The sequence below is a fragment of the Arachis stenosperma genome, chromosome 1, assembly GCF_014773155.1.
Source record: "Arachis stenosperma cultivar V10309 chromosome 1, arast.V10309.gnm1.PFL2, whole genome shotgun sequence".
Taxonomy (NCBI): domain Eukaryota; kingdom Viridiplantae; phylum Streptophyta; class Magnoliopsida; order Fabales; family Fabaceae; genus Arachis; species Arachis stenosperma.
This window is the reverse complement of record NC_080377.1, coordinates 104,324,363-104,349,975: the sequence shown is the minus strand read 5'-3', so window position 1 is coordinate 104,349,975 and position 25,613 is coordinate 104,324,363.

Sequence of the window (25,613 nt, the reverse complement as noted above, 5' to 3'; positions counted from 1 at the left end):
GTCTGCCATCTCTAGTGAGATTCTTGTAGCTTGCACCTCAAAGATCCCTAGCTTCTCTATTACAGAGAGAGGCATGAGGTTTATGCTTGACCCTAGGTCACACAGAGCCTTCTCAAAGGTCATAATGCCTATGGTACAAGGTATTGAGAACTTCCCAGGGTCCTGTCTCTTTTGAGGTAATTTCTGCCTAGTCAAGTCATCCAGTTCTTTGGTGAGCAAAGGAGGTTCGTTCTCCCAAGTCTCATTACCAAATAACTTGTCATTTAGCTTCATGATTGCTCCAAGGTACTTAGCAACTTGCTCTTCAGTGAAATCTTCGTCCTCTTCAGAGGAAGAATACTCATCAGAGCTCATGAATAGCAGAAGTAAATCCAATCAAATCTCTATGGTCTCATTATGAGCCTCAGATTCCCATGGTTCCTCATTAGGGAACTCATTGGAGGCCAGTGGACGTCCATTGAGGTCTTCTTTAGTGGCGATCACTGCCTTTTCCTCCTTTCCAAGTTCGGCCATGTGGGTCATGTTAATGGCCTTGCATTCTCCTTTTGGATTCTCTTCTGTATTGCTTGGAAGAGTACTATGAGGGAGTTCAGTAATTTTCTTGCTCAGCTGTCCCACTTGTGCCTCCAAATTCCTAATGGAGGACCTTGTTTCAGTCATGAAACTTTGAGTGGTTTTGATTAGATCAGAGACCATGGTTGCTAAGTCAGAGTGGCTCTGCTTAGAATTCTCTGTCTGTTGCTGAGAAGATGATGGAAAAGGCTTGCCATTGCTAAACCTGTTTCTTCCACCATTATTGTTGTTGAAACCTTGTTAAGGTCTCTGTTGATCCTTCCATAAGAGATTTGGATGATTTCTCCATGAAGGATTATAGGTGTTTTCATAGGGTTCTCCCATTTAATTCACCTCTTCCATTGAAGGGTTCTCAGGATCATAAGCTTCTTCTTCAAATGAAGCGTCCTTAGTACTGCCTGGTGCAGCTTGCATTCCAGATAGATTTTGAGAAATCATATTGACTTGCTGAGTTAATATTTTGTTCTGAGCCAATATGGCATTCAGAGTATCAATCTCAAGAACTCATTTTTTCTGATTCATCCCATTGTTCATAGAATTCCTTTCAAAAGTGTACATGAATTGGTTATTTGCAACCATTTCAATGAGTTCTTGAGCTTCTGCAGGCGTCTTCTTCAGATGAAGAGATCCTCCAGCAGAGCTGTCCAATGACATTTTGGACAGTTCAGACAGACCATCATAGAAGATACCTATGATGCTCCATTAAGAAAGCATGTCAGAGGGACACTTTCTGATCAATTGTTTGTATCTTTCCCAAGCTTCATAGAGGGATTCACCTTCCTTCTATCTGAAGGTTTGGACTTCCACTCTAAGCTTACTCAATTTTTGAGGTGGAAAGAACTTTGCCAAGAAGGCATTGACTAGCTTTTCCCAAGAGTTCAGGCTTTCATTAGATTGTGAGTCCAACCATATCCTAGCTCTGTCTCTTACAGCAAAAGGGAATAGCATAAGTCTGTAACCTCAGGGTCAACCCCATTAGTCTTGACAGTGTCACAGATTTGCAAGAACTCAGCTAAAAACTGATGAGGATCTTTCAATGGAAGTCCATAGAACTTGCAATTCTATTGCATTAGAGAAACTAATTGAGGCTTAAGCTCAAAGTTGTTTGCTCCATTGGCAAGGATAGAGATGCTTCTCTCATAGAAGTCGGGAGTAGGTGCAGTAAAGTCACCCAACACCTTCCTTACATTGTTGGCATTATTGTTGATTTCGGCTACCATGGGCTCTTTTTCTTTGAAGAGTTCTGTTAGGTCCTCTACAGAGAGTTGTGCTTTAGCTTTTCTTAGCTTTCACTTCAAGGTCCTTTCAGGTTCAGGGTCAGCCTCAACAAGAATGCTTTTGTCTTTGCTCCTACTCATATGAAAGAGAAGAGAACAAGAAAATATGGAATCATCTATGTCACAGTATAGAGATTCCTTGAGGTGTCAGAGTAAAAGAAAAATAGAAGGAAGAGGTAGAAGAATTTGAACTTATCAAGAAAGATGGAGTTCGAATTGTGCATTAAGGTGGAGTGTTAGTCCATAAATAGAAGGATGTAAAAAGAGGGGAAGAAATTTTCGAAAATAAATTAAAAAGATTTTAAAAGCATTTTGAAAAATTGAAGAATGATTTTCGAAAAATATGATTGGGAAAGAAATAAAGTGATTTTTGAAAAAGATTTTGAAATTAGAAATAAAAAAGATATGATTGAAAACTATTTTGAAAAATATGTGATTATTAAGATATGATTGAAAAGTCATGGTTTTCAAAAGATATGATTGAAAAGATATAATTGAAAAACAATTTAAAAAAATTTGATTTTGAAAATTAATGACTTGGCTAACAAGAAATTTAAAAGATATGATTCAGACATTAAACCTTTATCAACAGAAAAGGCAACATACTTGAAATGTTGAATCAAATCATTAATTGTTAGCAAGTATTTTTGAAAATGGAAAGAAATTGATTTTGAAAAAGATTTGATTTTGAAAAATTTTGAAAACTTAAAAAAAAATTTGAATTAAAAACAAAATCTTCTCTCTTGTGCCATCCTGGCGTTAAACGCCTAGAATGGTATCTGTTCATACCCTGACCGGACTCCTCCAACTCGGCAAATCCATAAAAGGTCCGACCTCGTCCTAAAGCTCACGCCTAAAGGTCGGACCTCGGACAAAAAGTAAGGAAGGCCCATCAAAAGGAACGCAGCCTAAAACCTAAAGGCCTAAAAGGCCTAGACAAGGCGGTTCCACGAAGATAGAGATAAAACTCCCAAAGATAAGATAAGATAAAGATATCTTATCCAGGGAAGATCACGGCCAACTACTATAAATACACTGGAGCACCCAGGTATGGCATTCATTCCACATTCTACGCATATCTGCTTGGACCCATGCTAACTTAAGCATCGGAGTGTCATTGCAGGTACAACCACCAACCACTCCGCATATCAAGCTCGGGTCCCTGAACCCCCACCTCGGGCCTCTCCAGACGACCGAGCTACACGTTTCAGGTAACCCTCGGAACATTGGCGCCGTTGCCGGGGACCTGGAAGTCATCCCTCTATCATGGCGGACGACCCTCTCAACAATGACCACGCTGCATCTGAACAAGAGGACGAAATTGACACCGGAGAACGACCGGACAGCCCTCTATCACCACGCACTCCAGGAGGAAACAAAACAGAATCGCCCAAAACATCACCCCCAAACAAAGATCCACAAAATTCCGAAAAAGAGAAGAGCTCGGAAATTCTAGAAGCAGTCCGAGCACAACAAGACCGACTAAAACAACTCGAAGAAGACATAAAAAAGCAGAAAGAAACTGAACAAGATCTGAAAAGGGAAGCTCAAAGCGCAGAGAATTAGAAGAAAAAACTGCGGAAAATAGAGGCCAACCTGAAAGACCGGACAGAACGCGGCACCACCACCGAGGGCAACCACGATCCCTTCACGCAAGAGATCATGAAGGAGAAGGTACCGCGAAACTTCAAACCACCCGATATGGACCTCTACGACGGCACCACCGATCCAAGTCATCACCTCAGCAACTTCAGAAGCAGAATGTACCTAGTCGACGCCTCCGACGCAATTCGGTGCAAAGCCTTCCCCACCACTCTCACCAAGTCAGCCATGAAGTGGTTCGACAACCTGCCACCAAGATCGATCACCAGCTTCGAAGACCTAACCAAAAAATTCCTAACAAGATTCTATTCAAAAGGACAAGACAAACATGCCCCAGTCTACTCGGGATCAAGCAAGGTACCAAGAAACTCTCCGAGAATACATGGAGCGATTCAACAAGCCTGCCTGGACATACAACACTTGCCCACTGAAGCAGCCATCATGGGACTAGCAAACGGCCTAAAAGAGGGACCGTTTAGCCAATCCCTATCCAAACGATACCCGACCTCCCTATACGAGGTGCAAGAGCGGGCAGAAAAATATATCAACATGGAGGAGACCTCCCAGCTAAGAGACTCTTTAGGAAGGAAATCAACCTACCCACTCCGAGATCGAGATCGGGAAAAAAAGAAGAAAGAAGACCCCAACTCGGACAAGCCACGGAAGTACCACAACTACACCCCCTCCGAGTCTCCCTGGTAGACGTCTACAGAGAAGTATGCCACACCGAAAAGATCCCACCGCCCCGACCGCTAAAACACAAGAGAGCGGGAGAGATCGGTCCGAATACTGTGAATATCACAAACTCTACGGTCATTCTACTAACGACTGCTACGACCTAAAAAATGTTATAGAAAAGCTAGCCAGAAGGAAAACTCGACAGATACATAGCAGAGAAAGGAGAAGAGACCAGGAAGAGAAGGCGGGGAGACAACGAAGATCGGGCCGAACAAACCCCGCGAACCCTGAAAGACATGTTCACATGATAAATGGAGGTTTTGCAGGCGGAGGAACCTCCAAATCCTCGCGAAAAAGACACCTCAAAGAAGTCTATCACGTCCGAGAAGACAGTCCCCTGCCCGAATTACCTACTATCTCATTTACCCGAGAAGATGCTCAAGGGATCATTCCGGGCACGACGATCCAATGGTAGTCACCATTATCCTAGCAAACGCCAACTTACATCGAACCCTGATTGACCAGGGAAGCTCAGCAGATATCCTGTTCAAAACGGCCTTCGACAAGCTCGGACTTGAAGAAAAAGAACTAAAGGCCTATCCCACCGACCTATTTGGACTAGGGGATACCCCGATCCATCCCTTAGGATACATCTCACTACACACTACCTTTGGAAGAGGCGAGCAATCCAAAACATTAAGCATCGACTACATCATAGTCGACGTCACTTCAGCATACAATGCCCTCATTGGGCGACCAACCCTAAACAGGCTGGCAGCTATAGTCTCGACCCCACACCTCTGTATGAAGTTCCCTACCAAAGGGAATCGCTACCCTAAAAGGCGACCAAAAAACTAGCGCGGCGATGCTACAACGAAAGCCTAAGCCTAAAAGGGAAAGAGGTCAACACAATAGAACTCGGACGAGTTCAAGCCCGAGAAGATCTTCGACCACAACCAGAGGGAGAAACCGAAAAAGTCCAGATTGGGAACACACCTGAAAAAACAACAAACATAGGAGCAAACCTCGAAGCAGGCCTAAAAGAGGAACTCATAACCCTCTTAAGGGAGAATTCCGACCTCTTCGCCTGGAAAGCCTCCGACATGCCAGGCATAAGCCCCGACCTGATGTGCCATAAGCTATCAGTGTACCCGGGATCCCGACCTGTCCAACAAAGACGCCGGAAGCTCGGACCCGAGCGCATGCAAGCAATAGAAGAACAAGTACAAGCACTGCTAGATGCAGGGTTCATTAGGGAAGTAAAATACCCCCTATGGCTCGCAAACGTGGTCCTGGTAAAAAAGCCCAACGGAAAATGGAGGATGTGCGTCGATTACACGGATCTCAACAAAGCCTGCCCCAAAGATCCATATCCACTACCAAACATCGACGCCTTAGTTGACGCAGGCTCAGGCTATAGATATCTCTCCTTCATGGACGCATACTCGGGATACAATCAAATCCCGATGTACGGATGGTGCACGAAATTGCAATAACACTTTTGCAATCCCGCACAACTAACCAGCAAGTGCACTGGGTCGTCCAAGTAATACCTTGCGTGAGCAAGGGTCGATCCCACGGAGACTGTCGGCTTGAAGCAAGCTATGGTTATCTTGTAAATCTTAGTCAGGATATCAGAAATTATCAGGATTGATTGTAAAAAGCAAAAGAACATGAAATGGTTACTTGTTTTGCAGTAATGGAGAATAGGTTGAGGTTTGGAGATGCTCCATCTTCTGAATCTCTGCTTTCTTACTGTCTTCTTCATCAAACACGCAAGTCTCCTTCCATGGCAAGCTCATGTAGGGTTTCACCGTTGTCAATGGCTACCTCCCATCCTCGCAGTGAAAGCTAATGCACGCACTCTGTCACAGTACTGCCAATCACCGGTTTGGTTCCCTCCCCTACCGGAATAGAATCCCTCTTTTGCGTCTGTCACTAACGCCCAGTAGGTTACAGGTTTGAAGCATGTCACAGTCATTCAATCATTGAATCCTACTCAGAATACCACAGACAAGGTTTAGACCTTCCGGATTCTCTTGAATGCTGCCATCAGGTCCTGCCTATACCACGAAGATTCCGATTAAAGAAACCCAAGAGATAACTACTCAATCTAAGATAGAACAGAGGTGGTTGTCAGGCACGTATTCATAGTTGAGAATGATGATGATTGTCACGGATCATCACATTCATCCGGATTAAGAACAAGTGTTATCTTAGAATCGAAGCAAGCATGATTGAATAAGAAACAGTAGTAATTGCATTAATCCATCAAGACACAGCAGAGCTCCTCACCCCCAACCATGGGGTTTAGAGGCTCATACTGTGGAAAGAAACGTGTACACAATGTTATGGGGTCATAAGGTACGGATACAATGTCAAAAGATCCTATAAATAGTAAACTAGTATCCTAAGGTTTACAGAAATGAGTAAATGATAGAAAAATCCACTTCTGGGCCCACTTGGTGTGTGCTTGGGCTGAGCAATGAAGTAATTTCGTGTAGAGACCTTTTCTGGAGTTAAACGCCAGCTTTCATGCCAGTTTGGGCGTTTAACTCCAAATTTTATGCCAGTTCCGGCGTTTAACGCTGGAATTTCTGTAGGTGACTTTGAGCGCTGGTTTGGGCCATCAAATCTTGGGCAAAGTATGGACTATTATATATTGCTGGAAAGCCCAGGATGTCTACTTTCCAATTCCGTTGAGAGCGCGCCAATTGGGCTTCTGTAGCTCCAGAAAATCCTCTTCGAGTGCAGGGAGGTCAGAATCCAACAGCATCTGCAGTCCTTTTCAGTCTCAGGATCAGATTTTTGCTCAGAACCCTCAATTTCAGTCAGAAAATACCTGAAATCACAGAAAAAACACACAACTCATAGTAAAGTCCAGAAAAGTGAATTTTACTTAAAAACTAATAAAAATATACTAAACTAACTAAAAAGATACTAAAAACATACTAAAAACAATGCCAAAAAGCGTACAAATTATCCGCTCATCAAACACCAACTTAAATTGTTGCTTGTCCCCAAGCAACTGAAAATCAAAATAGGATAAAAAGAAGAGAATATACTATAGACTCCAAAATATCAAAGAAACACAGCTCCAATCAGATGAGCGGGACTAGTAGCTTTTTGCCTCCGAACAGTTTTGGCATCTCACTCTATCCTTTGAAGTTCAGAATGATTGGCATCTATAAGAACTCAGAACTCAGATAGTGTTATTGATTCTCCTAGTTAAGTATGTTGATTCTTGAACATAGCCAGTGTATGAGTCTTGGCTGTGACCCAAAGCACTCTGTCTTCCAGTATTACCACCGGATACATACATGCCACAGACACATAATTGGGTGAACCTTTTTAGATTGTGACTCAGCTTTGCTAAAGTCCCCAATTGGAGGTGTCCAGGGTTCTTAAGCACACTCTTGTTGCCTTGGATCACAACTTTATTTCCTTCTCTTTTTTTTTTCTTTTCTTTCTTTTTCTTTTTCGTTCTCTTTTTTTTTTCAAAAATTTTTTTTTTCACTGCTTTTCTTGCTTCAAGAATCAATTTGATGATTTTTCAGATCCTCAATAACAGTTCTCTTTCCCCTCATTCTTTCAAGAGCCAACAATTTTAACATTCTTAAAACAACAAATTCAAAAGACATATGCACTGTTCAAGCATTCATTCAGAAAACAAAAAGTATTGTCACCACATCAAACTAATTCAACTAGTTTTCAGAGATAGATTTTGAAACCCTGTACTTCTTGTTCTTTTGTGATTAAAGCATTTTTCTTTTAAGAGAGGTGATGGATTCATAGGACATTCATAGCTTTAAGGCATAAACTTAAATTTTATTAATTATGAACTAAGAACAAGACTCAAATATAGATATAGGATGAAACAAAAAAATAAATAGAAAATAAAAAAAACGCAAACATAGGCTCCTAATGATAGAGGTTTTCACAGAGTTAGAACTCAACAACCTTGATTTTGAGAAGAGGATGCTCCCTCAGCTTGAGAGGAGAACTTTTGGCGTTTCATCTCTTGAATTTCACGCCCCTGCTTCTCTTGTTCCTTCAGCAATTGCAGAGCATGCAGTTCTGATTCTGCTGTTCTTCCTTCAGTGCTCCATAGTCTCTTGCAACTGTTAATAGATGCTTCTAGGTTGGACCAGTAGTCAATTCTTGGGAATTCAGGGAGGAATTCCTGCGCCCTCCTCTTGATGGAGTTGTCTTGCACTTGTCCTTCCATTGACTTCTTGGTGATTGGGTGTTCAATGGGTATGAACTCATCTACTCCCATCTTCACCCCAGCCTCTTTACAGAGCAAGGAAATCAAGCTTGGATAAGCCAGTTTGGCTTCAGTGGAATTCTTATTTGCAATTGTGTAGATCTCACAAGCAATCACATGATGCACCTCCACTTCTTTTCCAAGCATAATGCAATGAATCATCACTGCTCTCTTGATGGTGACCTCAGAACGGTTGCTAGTGGGCAATATGGAACGCCCAATAAAGTCTAGCCAACCTCTTGCAATTGGCTTGAGGTCTCCCCTCTTGAGTTGGTTTGGGACACCCTTTGAATTGGTTATCCACTTAGTTCCAGGGAGGCATATGTCCTCTAGAACTTGATCCAACCCCTTCTACTCTCAACCATCCTCCTATTAAAGGAATCAGGATCATCTTGCAGTTGAGGCAACTTGAAGATTTCTCTTATTTTGTCCAGATGAAAGTATATAACTTTCCCTCTGACCATGGTTCTGTAGGTATGGTAAGCGGTTCCAGTCATTCTCTGCTTATCTGTTAGCCACAGATTTGAGTAGAATTCCTGAACCATGTTCCTTCCAACCTTTGTTTCAGATTGGTTAGAACTTCCCATCCTCTGTTTCGAATTTGCTCTTGATCCCGGATATTCATCTTCTTTCAGATCAAATTTAACTTCCGGGATCACTGACCTCAGACCCATTATTTTATGATAATGGTCTTCATGTTCTTTGGTTAAGAACTTCTCTTCATTCCAAAGATTCTTTGGATTATTCTCTTTCTTGCCTCTTAAATTGGTTTGTTTTCCCTTAGGAGCCATGATGTTGATGAATTTTGGCTTAGTGATCACGGAAAGCACACCAAACTTAAGTTTGCTTGTCCTCAAGCAAAATAAAAGAGAAAAGAGAGGGGGAGGAAGAGGAAATTCGAATGGTGTGGTGGAATGAGGGAGCAAACGTGTATTTATAAGGTGGGAGGGGAGTTTTCGAAAAAGAGAGAGGGATTTGAAAAGATATGGAAAGAATTGAGAAAAGGTGAGTTTTTGAAGAAGATTTGAGATTAATTTGAAATAGATTTGAAGAATGGTTTTGATTTTTGAAGATTTGAAAGTGAATGATGGAGGGTTGAAGTGCATTTATGTAGAAGAGTATGGGTTAAAAAGAGGAAAGTTTGAAAAAAATTGAGTTGAAAAACAAAAATGTGGTCCCCCCACCTTTCTGGCGTTAAACGCTCAGAATGCACCCATTCTGGCGTTAACGCCCAATTGCTACCCTTTTTGGGCGTTTAACGCCCAGCCAGGTGCCCTGGCTGGCGTTAAACGCCAGAAATCCTTTATCACTGGGCGTTTTCCAAAACGCCCAGGATGCTGCACACCTGCGTTAAACGCCCAGAAGGTGCCCATTCTGGCGTTTAACGCCCCAAAATGGTACCATTACTGGCGTTAAACGCCCAGAATGGTGCCCATTCTGGCGTTTAAAACGCCCAAAATGCCCCTTACTGGCGTTTTTTTTAAGTAAGCTCATTTTCTCTGCTTTTTGAGCTGAATCCTTCTGTAACTCTGTGAATTCCTTCATTTTTGATACTGCCTTTGTAAGAACAATTCATACAACCTTCTAATGACTGGGTTGCCTCCCAGCAAGCGCTTCTTTACTGTCTTTAGCTGGACTTTCACTGAGAATCACTCAAGTCTCAGTTTTGAGCATTCCTGCTCAAAATTTCCTTCAAGATAGGCTTGATTCTGTCCATTAACAATGAACTTCTTGTCAGAATCAATATCCTGAAGCTCAACATATCCATATGGTGATACTCCTGTAATCCATACGGACCCCTCCACCGGGATTTGAGTTTCCTGGAAACAATTGAGCCTGGAGTTGAAGAGCAGAACTTTTGTCCTGGCTCAAAGACTCTGGTTGACAATCTTTGTCATGCCACTTCTTTGCCTTTTCCTTATAAATTTTTGCATTTTCAAAGGCATTGAGTCTGAACTCCTCTAGCTCATTTAGCTGGAGCAGTCTTTTCTCACCAGCTAACTGTGCATCCATGTTTAGGAATCTGGTTGCCAGTAGGCTTTGTGTTCCAGTTCCACAGGCAAATGACAGGCCTTCCCATACACAATTGGTAGGAGAGGTTCCTATAGGAGTCTTGAATGCTGTTCTGTATGCCCACAGAGCATCATTCCAAGCTCTTTGCCCAATCCTTTCTTCGGGCTATCACAGTCCGTTCTAGGATTCTTTTAGCTCTCGTTAGAGACTTCAGCTTGCCCATTTGTCTGTGGATGATACGGAGTTGCCACTTTATGGCTGATTCCATATCTAACCATAGCAGAGTATAGCTGTTTATTGCAGAAATGAGTGCCCCCATTACTGATTAGCACTCTGGGACGCCAAACCTGCTGAAAATGTTTTTCTGGAGGAATTTCAGTACGGTTTTGGTATCATTAGTGGGTGTAGCAATTGCTTCTACCCACTTAGATACATAGTCCACTGCCACCAGATATAAGTGTTTGAGTATGATGGTGGGAATGGTCCCATGAAATCAATTCCCCATACATCAAACAATTCTATCTCTAATATTCCTTGTTGAGGCATGGCGTATCCGTGAGGCAGGTTACCAGCTCTTTGGCAACTGTCACAGTTACGCACAAACTCTCGGGAATCTTTATAGAGAGTAGGCCAGTAGAAGCCGCACTGGAGAACTTTAGTGGTTGTTCGCTCACTTCCAAAATGTCCTCCATAATGTGATCCATGGCAGTGCCATAGGATCCTTTGTGCTTCTTCTCTGGGTATACACCTGCGGATCACTCCGTCAGCACATCTCTTAAAGAGATATGGTTCATCCCAAAGGTAGTACTTGGCATCTGAAATTAATTTCTTTCTTTGTACACTGCTGTTCCTTGGGTATGAACCTTACAGCTTTATAATTTGCAATGTCTGCAAACCAGCTTCTTGGATGGCAAAGAGTTGCTCATCTGGGAAAGTCTCAGAGATCTCAGTAGAAGGGAGGGACGCCCCAGCTACTGGTTCTATTCTGGACAGATGATCAGCTACTTGATTCTCTGTCCTTTTGTCTCTTATTTCTATATCAAACTCTTGCAGAAGCAATACCCATCTGATAAGCCTGGGTTTTGAATCCTGCTTTGTGAGTAAGTATTTAAGAGCAGCATGGTCAGTGTACACAATCACCTTTGATCCCACTAAGTAGGATCTAAACTTGTCAATGGCATAGACCACTGCAAGCAACTCTTTTTCTGTGGTTGTGTAATTCTTCTGTGCATCATTTAGAACACGGCTAGCATAATAAATGACATGCAGAAGTTTGTTATACCTCTGTCCCAACACTGCACCAATGGCATGATCACTGGCATCACACATTAGTTCAAATGGTAATGCCCAATCTGGTGCAGAGATGACTGGTGCTGTGACCAGCTTAGCTTTCAGGGTCTCAAATGCCTGCAGACACTGTGTGTCAAACACAAATGGTGTGTCAGCAGCTAGCAGGTTACTCAGAGGTTTAGCAATTTTCGAAAAATCCTTAATAAACCTTCTGTAGAATCCTGCATGCCCAAGAAAGCTTCTGATTGCCTTAACATTGGCAGGTGGTGGTAATTTTTCAATTACCTCTCCCTTTGCCTTATCCACCTCTATCCCCCTGCTTGAAATTTTGTGCCCAAGGACAATTCCTTCAGTCACCATAAAGTGACATTTCTCCCAGTTTAAAACAAGGTTAGTCTCTTGGCATCTTTTCAGGACAAGTGATAGGTGGTTAAGACAGGAGCTAAATGAGTCTCCATACACTGAGAAGTCATCCATGAAGACTTCCAGAAATTTTTCTACCATATCTGAGAAGATAGAGAGCATGCACCTCTGAAAGGTTGCAGGTGCATTGCACAGACCAAAAGGCATCCTCCTGTAGGCAAACACGCCAGAAGGGCAAGTAAAAGCTGTTTTCTCTTGGTCCTGAGGATCTACTGCAATTTGGTTGTAGCCTGAATAGCCATCCAAAAAGCAGTAGTAGTCATGACCAGCTAGTCTTTCTAGCATTTGGTCTATGAATGGTAAAGGAAAATGATCCTTTCTGGTGGCTGTATTGAGTTCTGTAGTCAATACACATGCGCCACCCTGTGACTGTTCTTGTAAGAACCAGTTCATTTTTTTCATTATGAACCACTGTCATGCCCCTTTTTGGGAACAACTTGGATAGGGCTCACCCAGGGGCTATCAGAAATAGGATAAATAATCCCAGCCTCTAGTAATTTAGTGACCTCTTTCTGCACCACCTCCTTCATGGCAGGATTTAGCTCCTCTGTGGTTGAACCACTGGTTTGGCATTATCCTCCAATAGGATCTTGTGCATGCATCTAGCTGGGCTAATGCCCTTGAGATCATCATGGACCACCCAAGAGTCTTGTGTGTCCTTAGCACTTTAATCAGTGTTTCCTTCCTGTGGATTAAAGTGAGCTTATAATCACTGGAAAAGTGTCACTCCCAGAAATGCATATTTCAGGGATGATGGTAGTGGTTTGAGTTCAGGCTTAGGAGGCTTATCCTCCTCCTGAGGAATTTTCGAAAATTCCTTTGCCTCCTCTGGCTCTTCCTGATCAGTTTGAGCATCTTTGAAGATGTCCTCAGCTCTGATTCTAGGCTTTCAGCCATATTGATCTCTTCTACCAGAGAGTCAATAATGTCAGCGTCCATACAGTCCTCTGGTGTGTCTGGATGCTGCATAGCTTTTACAGCATTCAACTTGAACTCATCCTCATTGACTCAGGGTTACTTCCCCTTTTTGTACAATGAGAGTTCGTCCAGTTGCTAGGAAGGGTCTTCCTAGAATGAGAGTTGCACTCTTGTGCTCCTCCATTTCCAGCACCACAAAGTCAGTTGGAAAGGCAAATGGCCCAACCTTTACAATCATGTCCTCTATTATGCCTGATGGGTGTTTAATGGAGCCATCAGCAAGTTGGAGGCATATCCTGGTTGGTTTGACTTCTCCAATCAACCCAAGCTTTCTGATAGTGGATGCAGGTATTAGATTGATGCTTGCTCCAAGATCACATAAAGCTATCTTGGTGCAAGTGCCTTCTAATGTGCATGGTATCAGAAAGCTTCCAGGATCTTGAAGCTTTCTGGTAAGCTTTTTAGAATGACTGCACTGCATTCTTCAGTGAGAAACACTTTTTCAGTTTCTCTCCAATCCTTCTTATGACTTAAGATTTCCTTCATGAACTTAGCATAAGAAGGTATTTGCTCAAGTGCCTCTGCAAAAGGAATCTTTATTTCAAGAGTCCTTAAATAATCTGCAAAGCGGGCAAATTGCTTATCCTGTTCCGCCTTGCAGAGTTTCTGAGGATAAGGCATCTTGGCTTGATATTCTTCAACCTTAGATGCTGCAGGTTTATCCTTACAGAAGTGGTTGAAGAAGCCTTGTTAGAGGGATTACTGTCAGCACTCTCAGGTGTCTGATTTTCCCTTGGCGTTGGACGCCAGGAATGGGTGAAAAATGGGCGTTTAACGCCAACTTTTCCCCCTTTTCTGGCGTTTGAACGCCAGAACTGGGCAAGGAATGGGCGTTTAACGCCAGCTTTCCTTCCCTTTCTGGCGTTTGAACGCCAATTCCTCTCTGGGCTCTGTCCTCAGAGGGATTTTGAACAGTGGGTTGGTTGTCCTCTGTCATTTGTTCCTTATTGGCTTTTGCTCTTTTGAACAGTGTTATTCAAGGTCTTTCCACTCCTCAATGGAACTGCTTGGCACTCCTCTGTTATCTGTTTAGATATTTGCTGTTTGCTTGATTCAACTGTAGTTCTATGCTTTTATTAGCAACTTTAGTTTCATGGAGCATCTCTTTAAATTCTGCTAACTGTTCTGTCATCAGGAGTAGTTGTTGATTAAGCCATTATCTGTTCTTGAGGATTAGAGTCAGTGACTACTGTCATGACTTCCTCTTCTGGAGAGAACTCATTGCTAGAGTACAGATATTGGTTTCTAGCAACAGTGTCTATAAGCTCTTGAGCTTCTTCAATTGTCTTCCTCATGTGTATAGATCCACCAGCTGAGTGGTCTAAAGACATCTGAGCTTTTTCTGTAAGCCCATAGTAGAAAATGTCTAACTGTACCCACTCTGAAAACATTTCAGAGGGACATTTTCTTAGCATACCTCTATACCTCTCCCAGGCATTATAAAGGGATTCATGATCCTCTTGTTTAAAGCCTTGGATGTCCAGCCTTAGCTGTGTCATCCTCTTTGGAGGGTAAAAATGATTCAGGAATTTGTCTGACAATTGTTTCCATGTCTTTATGCTTGCTGTAGGTTGGTTATTTAACCACCTTTTAGCTTGATCTTTTACAGCAAATGGAAACAGTAATAGTCTGTAGACATCCTGATCTACCTCTTTATCATGTACTGTGTCAGCAATTTGTAAGAACTGTGCCAGAAACTCTGTAGGTTCTTCCTGTGGAAGACCGGAATACTGGCAATTTTGCTGCACTATGATAATGAGTTGAGGATTTAGCTCAAAGCTGCTTGCTTTGATGGGAGGTATACAGATGCTACTCCCATATGCAGCTGTAGTGGGGTTAGCATATGACCCCAGAGTCCTTTTGGACTGATTAATTCCACTTAAGTCCATGATGGACAAAAGGGAAATGATAATAATTGCAAAGAGATAAATTTTGTTTATTATTTTTTTTTTAAAAAAAACGAAAAAATAAAATAAAAGGAAATTTAAATAAAAAAATTCGAAAATCAAAAGGGAAAATGAGATCAAAGCAAATTGAGAACTGAATCAATTAGTAAAAAAAAAGATTTTGAAAACAGCAATTAAAAAGATATGATTGAAAAATTTTTATGAAAAAGATTTGATTCTTAAAAAGAGGAAAGAGAAAAACACAAAAAGACACCAAACTTAAAATTTTAGAAAATCAAACACTAATTTTTTTCGAAAATTTTAAAGGAAAAAACACAAAGAGGACACCAAACTTAGAACTTTTGTGAATCAAAAAGGGACTAAGAACATGTAAATTCGAAAATTAAAAGAAAAACAACAGCATGCAATTGACACCAAACTTAAAATATGAAACTAGACTCAACTAAAAGACTCTAAACCAACAAAAATAAAAACAGTCCTAATCTAAGCAACAAGATAAGCCGTCAGTTGTCCAAACTCGAACAATCCCCGGCAACGGCGCCAAAAACTTGGTGCACGAAATTGCAATAACACTTTTGCAATCCCGCACAACTAACCAGCAAGTGCACTGGGTCGTCCAAGTAATACCTTGCGTGAGCAAGGGTCGATCCCACGGAGACTGTCGGCTTGAAGCAAGCTATGGTTATCTTGTAAATCTTAGTCAGGATATCAGAAATTATCAGGATTGATTGTAAAAAGCAAAAGAACATGAAATGGTTACTTGTTTTGCAGTAATGGAGAATAGGTTGAGGTTTGGAGATGCTCCATCTTCTGAATCTCTGCTTTCTTACTGTCTTCTTCATCAAACACGCAAGTCTCCTTCCATGGCAAGCTCATGTAGGGTTTCACCGTTGTCAATGGCTACCTCCCATCCTCGCAGTGAAAGCTAATGCACGCACTCTGTCACAGTACTGCCAATCACCGGTTTGGTTCCCTCCCCTACCGGAATAGCATCCCTCTTTTGCGTCTGTCACTAACGCCCAGTAGGTTACAGGTTTGAAGCATGTCACAGTCATTCAATCATTGAATCCTACTCAGAATACCACAGACAAGGTTTAGACCTTCCGGATTCTCTTGAATGCTGCCATCAGGTCCTGCCTATACCACGAAGATTCCGATTAAAGAACCCAAGAGATAACTACTCAATCTAAGATAGAACAGAGGTGGTTGTCAGGCACGTATTCATAGTTGAGAATGATGATGATTGTCACGGATCATCACATTCATCCGGATTAAGAACAAGTGTTATCTTAGAATCGAAGCAAGCATGATTGAATAAGAAACAGTAGTAATTGCATTAATCCATCAAGACACAGCAGAGCTCCTCACCCCCAACCATGGGGTTTAGAGGCTCATACTGTGGAAAGAAACGTGTACACAATGTTATGGGGTCATAAGGTACGGATACAATGTCAAAAGATCCTATAAATAGTAAACTAGTATCCTAAGGTTTACAGAAATGAGTAAATGACAGAAAAATCCACTTCCGGGCCCACTTGGTGTGTGCTTGGGCTGAGCAATGAAGTAATTTCGTGTAGAGACCTTTTCTGGAGTTAAACGCCAGCTTTCATGCCAGTTTGGGCGTTTAACTCCAAATTTTGTGCCAGTTCCGGCGTTTAACGCTGGAATTTCTGTAGGTGACTTTGAGCGCTGGTTTGGGCCATCAAATCTTGGGCAAAGTATAGACTATTATATATTTCTGGAAAGCCCAGGATGTCTACTTTCCAATGCCGTTGAGAGCGCGCCAATTGGGCTTCTGTAGCTCCAGAAAATCCTCTTCGAGTGCAGGGAGGTCAGAATCCAACAGCATCTGCAGTCCTTTTCAGTCTAGGATCAGATTTTGCTCAGAACCCTCAATTTCAGTCAGAAAATACCTGAAATCACAGAAAACACACAAACTCATAGTAAAGTCCAGAAAAGTGAATTTTACTTAAAAACTAAAAATATACTAAAAACTAACTAAAAGATACTAAAAACATACTAAAACAATGCCAAAAAGCGTACAAATTATCGCTCATCAACGGACCGACAAGAAAAGACCTCGTTCATAACCCCAAAGGCAAACTACTGCTACGTAGTAATGCCCTTCGGGCTGAAGAACGCAGGGGCAACCTACCAGAGGCTAATGAACAAAGTGTCTCAGAGCACATCGGATTACAGCTGGAGGTGTATGTCGACGACATGCTGGTAAGACACAAGAAGAAAAAAACTTGCTGACCGACCTCACCAGTGTCTTCGGCACCCTCAGAAAACACACATGAGACTTAACCCGACGAAGTGCACCTTCGCGAAGCCGGAAAGTTCTTAGGCTTCATGCTAACTCAAAGGGGCATCGAAGCAAACCGGACAAATGCCAAGCGATACTCAATATGAAGAGCCCGACATGTGTCAAGAAGTACAACAACTGAATGGAAGGCTAGCCGCCCTATCAAGATTCTTGGCAGGATCAGCAATAAAGTCACTACCTCTCTACTCACTCCTAAAGAAGGGGAAACCTTCTCATGGACCCCGGAGTGCGAAAAAGCCTTTCAAGAATTCAAGAAATTCCTCGGGCAGCCACCAATCCTAACCCGACCTTTAAAAGAAGAAGAACTCGTACTATACCTCTCGGTTGGAAATCGAGCAATCGCTTCAGCGTTAATACGAGAAATGACCGAGGACACCCCATATACTTCATAAGCAAGGCACTACAAGGGGCCGAATTAAACTATCAGAAGATAGAAAAATTCGCCTACGCCCTAGTGTTCACAGCTCGGAGGCTCCGTCCCTACTTTCAAGCCCACACCATCAAAATCCGGACAAACCAACCCATGAGACACATCCTCCAAAAAACAGACCTGGCAGGACGGATACTGCAATGGGCAGTAGAATTGTCCGAGTTCGACCTCCGCTATGAAACCCGAACTGCCATAAAATCTCAGTATCTAGCCGACTTCATCGCAGAATACACTGAGACCCTTGGAACCCCACTCTCATGGAACCTGTATGTCGACGGGTCCTCAAACAAAACTGGAAGCGGAGCCGGGGTTATACTCGAAAGCGACCAAGGAACGCGGATAGAACTATCCCTAAAATTTGAGTTCCAGGCTTCGAACAACCAAGCCGAATACAAGGCCCTACTAGCAGGACTAAAGCTAGCCGAAGAGGTCGGAGCCCAGAAAATCACGATCTTCAGCGACTCCCAGGTCGTCACATCACAAGTAAATGGAAGCTACCAGGCCAAAGACCCCACCATGAAAAAATAGCTGGACCAAACACAGGCCCAACTACGCCACTTTTCAGAGATACAGATTCAGCACATACCTCGGGAACAAAACGCCCGGGCAGACGCCCTCTCAAAGCTCGCCAGCACCAAGCCCGGAGGCAACAACAGAAGTCTCCTCCAGGAAACCTTACAATCCCCCTCCGTGCTAAAAGAAGAAGAAACGCTAAATATATCCAACCAACAGCAAGGATGGATGACCCCCATACTCAACTACCTGAAGTCAGGAACTCTTCCCGCCGAAAGAAAGGAAGCTAAAAGACTCACGAAAGACGCCCAGAATTATACACTAATTCACGACGTATTATACAGAAGAGGATTCTCAAACCCCCTCCTTAAGTGCGTCCCGACCTCAGAAACAAAGAACGTCCTCGAAGAAGTCCACGGAGGCATGTGTGGGAACCATCTCGGAGCTCGGCATTATCCAAAAAAGTAGTCCGAGCCGGGTTTACTGGCCGACTCTGCAAAGAGACGCAACGGAATTTGTGAAAATATGCCTCCCTGCCAAAAACACGCCAATTTTCACAAAGCACCACCGAAGACCTTACCAGCGTCACCGTACCATGGCCCTTCGCAAAATGGGGACTTGACCTACTCGGCCCGTTCCCCAAGGACCGGGGCAAGTCAAATACCTCATAGTAGGGGTCGACTTCACAAAGTGGATCGAAGCTGAACCCTTAGCCACCATTACGGCTCAGAAAAGTCGCAAATTCCTATACAAAAACATCGTCACAAGGTTCGGAGTCCCTACTCCATCACCACAGACAATGAAACACAGTTCACAGACAAGTTTTCGGAACTTGGTGGCCGAGCTAAAAATCAAACAGCAATTCACCTCAGTCGAGCACCCACAAGCCAATGGACAAGCAGAGGCCGCAAATAAAGTCATCTTGGCCGGATTAAAACGAAGACTCCAAGAGGCCAAAGGGGCATGGGCCGAGGAGCTCCCCCAGGTACTATGGGCATATCGGACAACTCCACACTCTACAACGGGAGAATCGCCATTCCGACTAGCTTACGGGATGGAGGCAATGATTCCTATCGAAATAGATGAAGGGTCACCCAGAGTCATCTTCTACAACGAAGAAGGTAACCCCCAGGCACAAAAGGAAGAACTCGACCTCCTCCCCGAGGTCCGAGAAAGAGCTCGGATCCGAGAAGAAGCCTTAAAACGGCGAACGGCCCTCAGATACAATCAGAAAGTAATAAAGCGAAGCTTCCTCCATTCACGACCTGTTTCAAATCGAAATGACATCGGAACACAAAAGTCGGGAGAAGGGAAGCTAGCTGCAAATTGGAAGGGACCCTACAAGGTAACAGAAGTCTTAGGAACAGGCTATTACAAAATATCCGACCTAGAAGGCAATGAGTTGCCCAGGGCCTGGCACGCCTGTAATCTAAGACGATACTACAGCTAGAAAAACTTGACCCGAGGTGTACTCTTTTTCCCTACAAGGTTTTTTTTAATGAGACACCCGGACAAGAAAAACACCCGACCTAGCCAAGGGTAAACACTCTGTAAATATTCTTTCTTTTTTAATACTAATCGAATTTTTCTTTTTCTTTCCCTTCTCGTGATAAAAATCCTGAAAAGTATCCCGCCAAGGCGCATTAATTTATGCTCGGCAAAACGCAAAAAATCATTTGCCAAGAGACCACACAAGGTCGGCAAAGATAAAGCGACGAGGTTCAAATTAATGTGAGAAGTTATAAAGCAACTCTGAAAAGGCTCAAAAGCCAAAATAAAAGAGGTTGCAAAAATAACTTAAAGAACCGACCAATAACAAGGTCGGACCCAACAAAGGGAATACACCGAGGTCCGAGTAAAAGCCCGGATACAAGAAGAAGCCTTAAAACGGCGAAAAGGCCAAAGAAAACAAAGATTTCAAAAAACGCTTACTAAAAGGTTGCTATACAAAAACAACTAAAAAGTACAAGCGAAAAAACGAAATCAATTGGTAAAACAAAGTTTCAAAAAGCGCTAGCTAAAAAGTTGTTATCCAAAAACAACTAAAAAGCATAAAAGCGGAACTAAAAGCCAAAACGCAAACAAACACCACATAATAAGCTAAAAAGTTACTACAAGTAGCTAATAGCAAAAAGGTGTTCAAAGTATTTAAACTATCCAAAAAGAACCCACAGGCCGGGCACAAAACCAAAGACAAAGGATTACAGAGAATCAAGATCCTTTCCGGACTCCACGTCAACAGGAGGCTGCGGAGGAAACATAGAAATCGGGACAGCATCGACGGCACCGTCATCCCGGTTTAAAACCTCCACACCAGATCCATCCCCGGCCAAAGGTGAAGTCGGGTTCGCAACCAGAACTTTAGGGTCGGACACCGGAACCTCATCCTCGTTGGGAGCAGGAACAATCTTTCCCTCCACAACAACGTTATCCGTACTGAATAAACTCAGATCCAGGTCAGGAGCAAGAACCCGGACCTGAGCTTTCAAATTTTCAAACATAGCATCCATACCCTTAGCCACATGACCTTCTAGCTCGTAAAAATCATCCTGAGCAGATTGCAATCTCTCCTTTGTCTCCACAAGCTCAGCATATGTCCGAGTATAATTCTCTGTAGCCGCCTTCGCCATCTCCTCAGATGCATTCGCTGCCGCCACAACCGCGGTAGCCTTAGCTTTCTCCTTCTCCAAAGATGCCTCCAGCTCGGTAATCCTAGCAGCCTTCAGTTCACTAATCCTCTTGAACTCAGACTGAGCCTTCTCAAGCCGGGAGCTGGTCGCACCAATGGGGGATTTCTTGAACTCCCGGGCAATAGCGGAATGAAGACTAGCCATCCGGACACAACTCCGCGCCATATACTGAAAATGGTGCTCCATAGACACATCATCAGTAGAAATAAAGGTCTGAGGGAGAATATGCTGTTCAATCCAACCAAGAGCATCAAAATCCTTATCATTAAAACCCGCAAGCTCTTGAGAGGTCTTCTGTTTCTTGGGAGGAGGACCCGAGGACGAAGGCGGGGAAGAGTGACCGGGTCCAGAGGTCGGAGGATCTTGATTTATAGCTCGGAACTGGGGAGTCGGAATAGTCTTCGACCGAGTAGTAACACCCACAGTAGTCTTCTTCGGAGAAGATCGGGCAGAAGCCTCCTCAGCCTCGATATTTCGAGCAGCCACAGACTTCTTCGTCCGACGAAGGTACTTCATGGAATCCGCCTGAGAAGACATCTCTGCAGAAATAAAAGAAAAAGGATTACCACAAACAGAAAATCCACCAAAACAAGCAAAACCAAAAATACTAAAAAAGATGAAGTCTCGGAGAGGTCGGGAACTACCTAACTCGGAACGGAGAAGGCTTGGATCTCCCAACATTTTCTTCGTGTCCAAGTGAGGTGCCCGACCCCATAAACTGCTTACCACACCCACAAAAGCCTGCTCCACCTCATCTAGACTCTCAAGGGTATACTTAGTAGACACTACATTCTCCTACCAACAAAGAGGAAAAGAAGGCTCCCCACTCTCATCTAGAAAGAAAGGTCGGACGTCTCCAGTAGCCCGGACCTTGAAATAAAAGTTCTTAAAATCATGAAAGGACTCGTCATACAGGGTACAAAACTTCCTTCCCTGGTTAGCCCTAAAAGAGACCCAAGATACCTTCCCTCCACCCGACCCCGGCTTCGTCAACACAAACAAATAGGAAAAAAGAGAAATAGAGGGAGAGACGCCCAAAAACTGACACAAAAGTTGAAACAGCTTTAAAAACGCCCAAGAATTTGGATGAAGCTGCGTAGGGGCAAGGTTACAAGACCATAACACCTCGGACTCCAGATCGGTAAAGGGAAGTCGGACACTCAGCTTAGAGAAAAAACAATCATAAGCATAAAAGAATAGCTTCTCGGAACTATCTAAGGGCGGGAAGCACACTCTCTCCTCGGAATCCGGGGCTACTAGTTCATAATCCCTCTCAGACTCTCTATTTTCACATATGCTACAGTGCCTACGGAACCTAGCTAAATACTCAGAATCTACCACAGAAGGGACTCTTAAAGGAAGAGGGTCTACCCAACCAAGACCACATGGAATCTTAGTCGACATCGCTTGAAGAATCTTTCGAGACATAAAATTCTTACCTACAAAGAAGAACACAACAGCAAGCAAAAATCACATAAAGAAGACAGCGAAAACCCATTCAGCAAAGCAAGAAACAAAAACCCCACAAAGAAAATGCGGCAACCCGGAACTAAAAATACCAGAGAACAAAAAGAGCCCCCCCCATATACAAACAAAAAGCAATGGCGGCGCCTCTTTTCGGGGCAACCCAGGCATAAAGAAAAAGAAACAAACAAGAGCCACACAAAGAACAGAAGCATATGTGCACAAGAAAAGAGAAACATGGGAAACAAACCTGAAAAAAGGAAACGAAGACAACGAGCTCCGAAGCAAGAAGAACGAAACGACGGCACAGAGAAAAAACCCCAGAAAGACACACGGAGAGATTCGGGGAACCAGAGCAAAGAGAAAGAAAGAAGCAATGCTCGAAAAAGGATAAAGAAAACGCAGAAAAGGAGGAAAGGGGCAAATAAATAAAGCCTTCACAGGGCCCGAACGGAAATCGAGGAAAAAACGGTAAAAATGCAATAAATGCAGGAACGGCCATTTTCGAATTTTGAAAAACTACTATGCCCGAGCTCGACCTTCCAAAAAGGACGAACTCGGGCAGGGGCACTGTTCATACCCTGACCGGACTCCTCCAACTCGGCAAATCCATAAAAGGTCCGACCTCGTCCTAAAGCTCATGCCTAAAGGTCGGACCTCGGACAAAAAGTAAGGAAGGCCCATCAAAAGGAACGCAGCCCAAAACCTAAAGGCCTAAAAGGCCTAGACAAGGCGGTTCCACGAAGATAGAGATAAAACTCCCAAAGATAAGATAAGATAAAGATATCTTATCCAGGGAAGATCACGGCCAACTACTATAAATACACTGGAGCACCCAGGTATGGCATTCATTCCACATTCTACGCATATCTGCTTGGACCCATGCTAACTTAAGCATCGGAGTGTCATTGCAGGTACAACCACCAACCACTCCGCATATCAAGCTCGGGTCCCTGAACCCCCACCTCGGGCCTCTCCAGACGACCGAGCTACACGTTTCAGGTAACCCTCGGAACAGTATCCATTCTGGCGTTTAACGCCCAAACTCACCCCCTTTTGGGCGTTAAACGCCCAGCCAGGCACCCTGGCTGGCGTTTAAACGCCAGTTTTCCTTCTTTACTGGGTGTTTTGAACGCCCAGCTTTTTCTGTGTAATTCTTCTGCTGTATGTTCTGAATCTTCAATTCTCTGTATTATTGACTTGAAAAGACATAAATTAAAAATTTTTTGAATTTTTTATGATGAGGAATAATCAAAATGCAACTAAAATCAAATAAACAATGCATGCAAGACATAAAACTTAGAAGTTTGTATACTACTGACACTAACAAAATGAGAATGCATATGAGAAACAACAAAACACTCAAGACAAGAGAATTTAAAGATCAGAACAAGGAAATCATCAAGAACAACTTGAAGATCAATGAAGACACATGAATGAATTCAAGGAATGCAAGAAGAACAGAAACATGCAATTGACACCAAACTTAAAATGAGACACTAGACTCAACAAGAAACATAAAATATTTTTGGTTTTTATGATTTTGTAATTTTTTTTGGATTTTTTTTCGAAAATTAAAAGAAAATAAGGATATCAAAATTCTTAATGAGAATTCCAGGAATCATGCAATGTTAGTCTAAAGCTTTAGTCTAAAGAAATTAGACATGGCTAGCCAAGCTTCAGCAGGACATTGCATTCAAGAGCTAAATTGATGAGAATCAATCAGCTTTGGTGATGATATGAACATCACCTTGAAACACTAGAATTCATTCTTAAGAACTCTGAAGAAAAATACCTAATCTGAGAAACAAGATGAACCGTCAGTTATCCAAACTTAAACAATCCCCGGCAACGGCGCCAAAAACTTGGTGCACAAAATTGTGAAATGACGCTATCAACATGGTACGCTCAATTGCAATCTCAAATCTTTATCACAACTTCGCACAACTAACCAGCAAGTGAACTGGGTCGTCCAAGTAATAAACCTTACGCGAGTAAGGGTCGATCCCACGGAGATTGTTGGTATGAAGGAAGCTATGGTCACCTTGTAAATCACAGTCAGGCAAATTCAAATGGTTATGGATGATATATGAATAAAGCATAAAATAAAGATAGAGATACCTATGTAATTCATCGGTGAGAATTTCAGATAAGCGTATGGAGATGCTTTGTCCCTTCTGTCTCTCTACTTTCCTACTGTCTTCATCCAATCCTTCTTACTCCTTTCTATGGTAAGCTGTATGTTGGGCATCACCGTTGGCAATGGCTACAGTCCCGTCCTCTCAATGAAAATGTTCAACGCGCTCTGTCAAAGCACGGCTAATCATCTGTCGGTTCTCAATCAGGTTGGAATAGAATCCAGTGATACTTTTGCGTCTGTCCCTAACGCCCAGCCTTCAGAAGTTTGAAGTTCGTCACAGTCATTCAATCCTTGAATCCTACTCAGAATACCACAGAGAAGGTTTAGACCTTCCCGATTCTCTTGAATGCCGCCATCAATTCTAGCTTATACCACGAAGATTCCGATTAAGGAATCCAAGAGATATCCACTCAATATAAGGTAGAACGGAGGTGGTTGTTAGGCACACGTTCATAGGTGAGAATGATGATGAGTGTCACGGATCATCACATTCATCAAGTTGAGGAACAAGTGATATCTTTGAACAAGAATAAGCCGAATTGAATAGAAGAACAATAGTAATTGCATTGATACTCGAGGTACAGCAGAGCTCCACACCTTAATCTATGGTGTGTAGAAACTCCATCGTTGAAAATACATAAGAACAAGGTCTAGGCATGACCGTGAGGCCAGCCCCATGATCTAAGATAGCATAAGACTACTCAAAGATAGCTACCCAGATGAGAATACAATAGTAAAAGGTCCTATATGTAGAGAACTAGTAGCTTAGGGTTTACAAAAATGAGTAAATGACATAAAAATCCACTTCCGGGCCCACTTGGTGTGTGCTTGGGCTGAGAATTGAAGCTTCTATGTGTAGAGACTTTTCTTGGAGTTAAACGCCAGCTTTGGTGCCAGTTTGGGCGTTTAACTCCCATTCTTGTGCCAGTTCCGGTGTTTAACGTCGGGGCAGTCTTGAGCTGATTTGGAACGACGGTTTGGGCCATCAAATCTCGGGCAAAGTATGAACTATTATACATTGCTGGAAAGCCCAGGATATCTA